This window comes from Protopterus annectens, chromosome 2.part1 (genome assembly GCF_019279795.1).
Source record: "Protopterus annectens isolate FY-2018-M chromosome 2.part1, PAN1.0, whole genome shotgun sequence".
In the NCBI taxonomy this organism is placed as follows: domain Eukaryota; kingdom Metazoa; phylum Chordata; order Ceratodontiformes; family Protopteridae; genus Protopterus; species Protopterus annectens.
In genome coordinates this window covers 1,562,678,035-1,562,686,774 of record NC_056729.1, presented here as the reverse complement: position 1 = coordinate 1,562,686,774, position 8,740 = coordinate 1,562,678,035, and the positions used below count along the sequence as shown (strand labels likewise).

At 38.0% G+C, this 8,740-nt stretch overlaps 1 long non-coding RNA gene across 1 annotated transcript in view; it reads right to left on the bottom strand.

Moving 5' to 3' along the window:
- Positions 1 to 833: 833 nt before the first annotated feature.
- Positions 834 to 8,740, bottom strand: part of LOC122794537 — a 169,448-nt gene continuing 161,541 nt past the window's right edge. The window contains exons 2-3 of the long non-coding RNA XR_006363651.1: positions 8,286 to 8,363; positions 834 to 1,035 (exon numbers count right to left, since the gene is read on the bottom strand). This is a non-coding gene — a long non-coding RNA (uncharacterized LOC122794537). The remainder of the gene's footprint in view (positions 1,036 to 8,285; positions 8,364 to 8,740) is intronic.

Genomic DNA, 8,740 nt, shown 5'->3' with positions numbered 1-8,740 from the left:
CGAGCTGGGCAATGTCCCCCTACCTGTTAACTTTCTTGGTTTATATTATATTTTATAAATTTTATGTAATTCTTAATGTTATATAAGTTATAGTCCATATTCATTGATGAATGGGTTTTACCTTTGTGGTCAGAACCAAACTGACAGCATTTTAGATGCATATACTTATATTCTATATATTTTTTATTATTAGCTCAAATTATTAGATTTATATGATCTTCGTTTGCATTAATATGTCATTTGCATTCCAGATATTCTCGATGTTAGTCAGAATATATATATTTTGTAGTTTAGCGAATAGTTGTATGTTATTTCTATTATTGTTTGCATCGGTGCTTTTAATCTGAATGGAGGGGAGGGGGGCGTGTTCTTTTAGGTCATTGTATATTAATGGAAAAAGTGCAATGGCGCGAATTTTGTTTATTCTGATGAAGTTGGTGCAGAGCGCCGACGAAAAGCTTTGTTGTTCGGCTTAAAATAAAACTTTCATTTTGCTCTTTTTGCTTATTAGCGTTCAGCGTTTTTGCCTCTTTGGATTTTGATCACTGAGTCCGTGGATATAGTGGATATTGCTGGTGTAGTTACGAGTCAGCGGTTGTTTTTTCAAGTTTGTTTGAGATACCAATCAAATGTTTCTACCCATCTGCATAGTGCATGCATGTCAACTTTGCTTGTAAGGTTTTACATTTACATGTTGATAATAATGCTGCATTCTGTCCCAGATTTTATCTGGTCTTTCTGCCACATTGAGAGTAAAACAGTGTTTACATTTTTTTACTACAGTCCCTAATGGCATCCATACTGTATGTAACACAGAAAAACTCTTACCAGTCGATAGAGAGGCAGGTGGCCAGAATGCTTATTGTAGATAGTTGGAAAGTCTCTGTAATCACTTGAAAAGCTGGTGAAACAAAACTGGCAGTTGCAGATTCAAAACCTTGGAGTTCACCGAGTTGGAGAATTTATGGCATTGAGACCTTCTTGCACAGCAGTCTCACTCCGGATTCAGATGTCTGAAAACTGTACTGCTGCAAGCTGTATAAAACAAGAGTGCGCCTGTTCAGGATTCACTCAAATGTTTAGTTACTGTGCCTTTAATGGAGTGACCCTATACAAGGCAGCACTTCCCTGTGTTCGAATACAGGCTAGGCTTGTCACTGATAAATTTTAAAATGCTGATAAAAGTCTGATTAAGGCACAGAGCCTTGCAGGCTGCTATACTTTACGGCATTGTACTTTATTAACTTAAGCGCAGTTACTAATAAAATACCTTATCTATGTAACAGACAACACATGCTACACTGTTACAGCTTATAGCTTTTAATGTACAAGGTTTGCTTCTCAATACAGATATAGATGATAATTTTCCATTTACCTCGGAACAAGTGTGTTCCTACAAGTACCAGATATAACAAAAAAATCAGATCTAACACCATTCATTTTTACTTTCCTTTTTATACCCCTTTTTTGTACCATTCGGATCCTGTTTATGAATGCAGTCTTTTAAAGTTAATAATGTTGGAATATGCTTGATGTCATGCAGTCTAGTCTATTGATATGCTAATTTGTATTCTGTTTCAAGGTAAATTATGTGACAACCTTAAAAATTAGGGAGTCATTTCTGTCTCCGGTGTCTTTGCACCTGGGTTAGTCAGGAATTAGGGAGTCATCCTTATCTGTAGTTCTCCTTGAAGCTGTACCAGTCATGGAACATTTACAGTATCACAGACAGTAGGAAGACAAAACATGTATAAGTAAGTGTTCTACTGTATTCTTTTAATTTTTCTACTTATTTTCAGCTAAAAAAAAAATGAACCCTTTAATACGTATATGTATGTATATATATATATATATATATATATATATATATATATATATGTATGTATATATATATATATATATATATATATATATATATATACACAAACAGAAATGTACATGCACTATTGTAAATGTTTAAAAAAAAAAAAAATATATATATATATATATATATATATATATATATATATATATATATATATATACACACACACACACACACACATGCATAGCCTAACAGGGTCTGTAACCCACAACGTACAAGCAATTTAAGGCCCTAAGGATAGGTATCTTATCAGTCTAGCTGCTTGCAATGCCAATCAATGTGCCAGATTCTGACTGCTGATGAGGAGGAACCTGAACAAGAACTCATCATAGGTGATCCTCAAAGTCAGATCTGTTTGATTATGCTTGCCTGGTAGAGATTCCAGGCTTAGATGACCATATCGTTAGACTGATGTATCAGGAAAGACATTTTAAATCTTTATCATAGTGATTGGAAGTATCAGACAACAGGCTTCGCATTCTTAGATGCCTCAAAATCAAGCCTGAATGAATGAGAGGAGGGGCCTGGACCATATGTCATATTTTGAAGACTCAGTATAATACTACTTTTAAATACATCTAAACATTCTGGGAAGAAAATCAGGATGTCCAAAACACACTGTCCTTTAGGCCTACCACCTTTTCATTGTAATGGGACTTTAACTGACATGCTATCAGCACTTCCCCTGTACTTCTCCAAGTTTCAACTATATGAAATTCAACTGGACTATTAAAAAGGATGAAACTTCAGGGCATCAAAATCACCTATTTTTTTTTTTTGTATGGGAGCACACTACACCCCTTAATTAAACTGATAGCTCCACAACTGCTCAATCCCCTTTTTCTCATTTTCTACATGGGGTCAGGGTGTTGTGTCAACTATCACCACTTCTCTCAATTCACTGCCACTCTCCTACCTTCTTCAACCATTACGCATGACTATCATAGAACTCTCATACAATCCATCCATCTCTTTTGCTGGACGTCCTTGCTTCCTCTTACCTTCTTCCTTGTCTCTCTCAAATCATCTTCACCAAATTGTCTTCTGCTTTTTTGTACATGTGTCTAAGCTGCCTCTTTGACCTTCTGTGAAAACAGAACTACTTTGACTTCTGCTTTGATATCCTTATTTCTTTGTCTGTCCTACAGTATGTATCCTACCACCAGCCTCAGGCACTTCATCTCCACTACCTCTAGCTTTCTCAATTGCTCTGCCTTTACTGCCTAGGTTTCTGTACCATACAGTAGTACTGGTCACACCTTATTTTTTCAGGTCTTTGGCACAAGTCTGCAGAAAAGAAAAAAACCTCAACACAGTGAATCATTACTGGCCCATAAGCAGAAAATGCAATGGTAATGACTTTATATATATAAAAAAAAAAGAGTGAACAGTTAACTCAGCAATGATTTAAAATTGTGGAGTTCAAACTAACAGCTACCAATTCCTTCCACCTCCACTTCAGAAAACGTGCAAAATAATTCTCTCTCTGCTCGTAATATTTTGCTATTCAAAATATTACGACACTGAGCCAAAGAAGAGTCAGAAAGTTACAAAATAAAGGTTACGACATTAACGAAACATGGAATTGACACATTCAGAAAAAGTTTAATTAACACTGCTCTCATCAGACTGCTTATCAGACAACTGACAACCAGAATCACGGCATTTAATAAACGCCAGAAAAATGGCATGGCTTAGAAACAACTTTTTTTGTCTGAAATGAAGCAGAACATTAAAAATAAGAAGTGTATCACTTAGTAATACTTCCATAAAAGTCTGGTTATCAATTTCCAAGGAGGGAAAATAAATTATTTCCAGGAAGTGTGAGCCACATACTGCCTTGCGGCTGGAAATCTTTTAAGAAATGACAGAACCCTTTCTACGTTTGTATGGTCATAATATGGAGCTTGTGTAGATGTTATGTGCTATTCAGTAGCAATTTCAGAGTCTTTGGGAACAGATGTCTTAATAGGAGCTTATAATTATTTGATTTATCCTATTTTACCATTGTAAATATTCACCAAAAGCACATAAGCACCAATAACATCATCATTTTTACCCTTGTACTTTCTCTGAGGTACCTCCTTTTAGAAAGTGTAATTATATTCCAGAACTTGATATGGAAATTGAAGATATAGGATGTTCCTTCCTTTATCCCAGAAAAAAAGGAAAAATGTAAAGTGATTTCCCTGTGCAGAAAACATTTAAACATATTTCATGTTTTCACAGATTAAAAGTATAACGTTTATCCAGAGATATACAAGCAAGGACTAGGCATTATACATACTTTCACTTTGAACATTAAAATAACATAAAAACAAGAAACACTGACCAAAACCTCAAAGCTCAGAGAAGGAATATATTCTGAACAAGAAGCAGGACACAGTACGGTTTCCAATCTCAGACATCAAATGTACAGTTTCTGTTCTAAAATTTACTTCTGACTAAAGTATGATCAGCTGGTAGACTGGCCCACTAAATAGCATTGTTGCCTCACAGCAAGAGGTTCTACAGTTCAGTTTTGGGCTGCAGTGCCTTTTATGTGTGGTCTGCATATTCTCCCCAGTACTGCATCCTCTTGCATTCCTCCTTCAGGACACTCCATACTTCTGCTCCACTTGTAATACTCTAGTGGGAAACCATCTGATCCACCTGCACTGTACTTTTTCATTTTCTAAGTGTCTTTTCTTTCACTCAGCTTTGCTGATGTCTACTGCTAGGTTTACCTTCTGATCTTGCCACAGTTGGCATCCCTTCCATTTCCCTTTCCATTCTCATTTGACAGGCTCTTCCCCTCGTTAATACTTGTTTATTATCATGCAGTAATTCTTAATGCATTCCCTGATCTTTTTTTGCTTCACCCTGCACCCTTGCATCCTCTTCTTTCATTCTTAGTATTTTCCTGCTAGATTTCTGACTTGTACTTCCTGATAGAGTGTGGTAGCATTGTCGCCTCACAGTAAGATGCTGTCCGGTTCGATTCTCAGCTACAGCGTCTTCTGCGTGGAGACATCCGTGAATGGGCATACCTTCGTTGAAGGTTGTGCGTCATGCCTGGCAAGCTGGTATGTAAAAATCAACTGCCAATCATTAGCGGACCGGAGTTCCGCTGTGGCGACCCCTAACCGGGAAAAGCCGAAAGACACAAACAAACTTCCTGATAGATGTTTGTCCTGTTCTTCCCCTACAATCTACCAGAAGTCTTTTTTTCAGTACCACTGCTCTGTCTTAATACTGTTGTGATACTGCTCTCCAATCCCATCCTTCCCGCACCTCTTTTACCTAGTTTTCCTGTCTGTTATGTTATCTTTATCAAATAAACCCTAGTTTCGGATATTTGCCAGTTTTCTTTCCAAAGTTTCTTTTCCCCTCCTCAATCCTTCTACCCTCATTAATCTGCCCCTAAAAGCTGCTTTTACTCCATCCTGCCCTCTGTGTTAATTCTGGTCATTTCTACCACCAAATTCTTTAGTTCCTTTCTCTCCATTTTTTGTTTGTATTTATAGTTTGGTCACCTCCATCCATTCTTCCCTTGCCTTTCCTCCTTTCTCTTAAAGCACTTACTCATGGGTGCATAGATGAATTATATATTTTTGTGATATCTGCATATATTCTGCTTTCTCTATGTCAACTTTTTTCCTCCTAATAATCTGTCACATCTACTTGCCTGAGTCAGACTGTACTCATAAAGATGAATTACACCTCATGTGAGTGTTCTGCTCTCCATGTATCTGAATGCTCCTCTCAACATCTTGTTTCATTCTCACACTGTGCTCCCGTTTGCTGAATAAACTGTCCTTCGCAAGTTCCTGGTTGACACTGAAGTCTCTCCTATTATTTATATTCTCTTTCTTTTCACCTGGTCCTAATTTTTTGAAGAAGTTATGCCTCCCGTATGTCTGCTCAGTCTTGGATGTATTATCTTCATCCTAACAGAATCGAAGGACCCCCCCCCCCGTGTTACATGTGATCATTGTTGCTCGGCAGTCCTTGCTGTCTTCCTTCCCACCCCCTTCCCTCTTCACTTTATTCCAGCCATTCCCCTCTCCCAAGTTGCCTATCCAAGCAAAATTCTGTGTTCTTTGACAACTGCCTAAACTTAAACCACTTTCTCCCCTTTCAAGCAAATGGCTCAACCTTCTTCAGTATGCAGTTTTGATGGTCTGAACCTGTGCCATACACTTCCTTATTCTCTCTCATTCCCATGTTCTGCCATTGCACTAGTACACTGGAGTCTAACAATGAGACGGTGGACACAAAGTGATTTATAAATTTATACCTGCTGTCCTATTTTTTTCTTGTGTTCTTCCTGCTCCCCATCTCTTTCTTCAACTCCTCCTGCTTTTTTAATAACCATCCTGGTTCTCATCACCTTATTCAGTTTTTATAGCCCAATGTTTATGTCCTTTTTTTATCCAGCATTTTTGCTCCTTTTTCTTGCTTACTGTGTTCTTTGCCTGTAGTATCCTTCATAGCTATAGTTTGCAGTTTCCTTTGCAGTACTTATATTGTGTAAAAAGAAAAAAATCACAGAGTAATTTTTGCATCCTTTTTTTCCCCTCACTTATATATACCCCCCACTTGGAGAAACTGCCTTCCCTGCCTGTGATTAGTGTCTTGATTTTCTCTCCTGGGAACTTCACTTTTTCCCAATGATGTCCAGAGCTCTGACCTTTACCAGCCATCTTGCCTCGGTCCAATGGCACTCTCAGTATATCAGACAGTATTAACAATCGATGCTGATGTTAAGGAACAATTACTTAACAATGATCATTACTTAGAATAGCTTAAGGTGAGAAGGAGGATTACATAAAAATGACAATAGGCACAAATACAGGAACAAATTCTGATAGATTTACATTGCGCTACAACCATTCAAAAGAAGAGTTAATTATATCAACACTACTCCAATTATAGGCTAATTTGTCAGTTTCTCCAAAGTGTCCCAGGAATCAAACACTAAAGAGGACCAGTTGAGACTGCAATATGATTTTGGAAACATGATTTTATCAAAGTCATTTTCACTGCAAGATCAAGATGACTGAAGATGATGAAATGAAACCAGCAGCTGTGACCACTACAAATCAAAATCTACCCAATCTCCACCTCTCCAGGAGGAATTTGTATTTCTTCTGGTAAAAAGCTACAAACACTGTGTGTTAACATCAGGCAAAACAAAAACAGGTGGCTCTGCCTTTCCTTCTTGTGCTAAGAGTTCAGACAGCATCCCAACTAACATATTACATCGAAAAGAAACTGGTGTACATAAAAAGGATAAAAAAATAGGTGGACAATTGGGTCATTTTCTTGAATTCCCTGAACATATCTGCATAAAAAAAAACCATCATTTATGCCTTGACAGTGGAGTTTTTTCCTTCTCTTTCTGGAAGCCATTAGTAAAAGTAGTACGGAGAGGAAGTTAATTCAGACAAAACATTTTCGAGAATTTATAACACGTACTGAGACAAAAAATTATTCTATGAGCAAGGTTTGAATTTCTAAGTCACTATAGGTAGAAATAGTAACTACAAGTAAAGCAATGTTTTAAAAATATAAACTCTTAACTTTAGATGATGTGGACAGTTTAAAGTGTCTGCGTCTTAGCAAATAAAATACAGATTAATATCCCACAAGGATCTGGTTTCCTTATGGGCTACCAAGCATGATAAACACCTATTAAACGGGATTTAAGGATGCATATAACAAAGCAACTCATCCACAATGTCTTGCAAAATGCTACAATATCACTTTTTCGGGGCATCTTGAGGACAGCTATTTTACTTGTCACAAGTTGTCAAATGTACCCTAATCAATGGCAGGAGTAATCGAGTTGTATTAACAGCGACTGCAGCTCACTGCATGGCAATTCCCACAGGTGCAGTTATGCAACCATGGAGTAAGTTATATATAAATGAACAGGGTGCGGGGGCAGCCCCCCTCTCCCACTTGGAAAAGAGGAAATGCTAAAAAATGTAGAACATAAGCATGTGTCATCTCAGAAAAGCAGTACCTCACTTATTGCCCTTCACTTTACCAATTCTCTAGTAAGCCGCGGTGGTACAGCGGTAGCATTGTTGCCTCACAGCAAGAGGTTCTCCTGTTCGATTCTCGGCTGGAGTACCTTCTGTGTGGTGTCTGCATGTCCTCCCCACGGTCAAGTGGCCTCCGAAAGACATGCGTGAATGGGCGTGCCTTCGCTGAAGGTTGGGTGTCTGGCTGGCAACTCGGCACCATAAAAAAAAATCGACTGCCAATCATTAGCGGACCGGACTTCCGCTGTGGCAACCCCTAACCAGGAAAAGCCAAAAAGATAAACAACTTTACCAATTCTCTAATTAAAACAAAAACACACACAAGTCTGCCTGTCTCAGTCTACATACACAGACACACAGTTAAATTCAAATTAACACTGACAGTTTACCTTCACTTCTGCAGAACGTTACAATTCAGTTGTATCTTGTAGAGTTCACTTGATGCATGGTCCAAAAAGAAGTAGCAACTACGAAAAAGAAAGGGCAAAAACTTAATTTTTGAATGCTGCATAAACATTCAGTGTAAATATCTGGTTTGTGCTTTATAAATAAAAACATTCTTTTACATAATTAGAAGTTATGTACTCACCATAACGTTCCATCTGAGTAGGTGTATTCATTTGTCTGCAACCTGTGGGTTATGGATCCGATATCGGATCCGAACCGGCATGGTTTTCCAGCTATGGATCCAAGCTCTCAGCTCCTCCCCTCACCCATAATGCCCTGCTCTACCCTCATGACCTCAGATCGAGTTTGCCAAAGCAACAAAACCCTAAAAAGGGTAACATAAAATATGCAGGAAACTGAAAGGCCAGGGGGATAGGAGGGCGGGATGGTTGCAGAC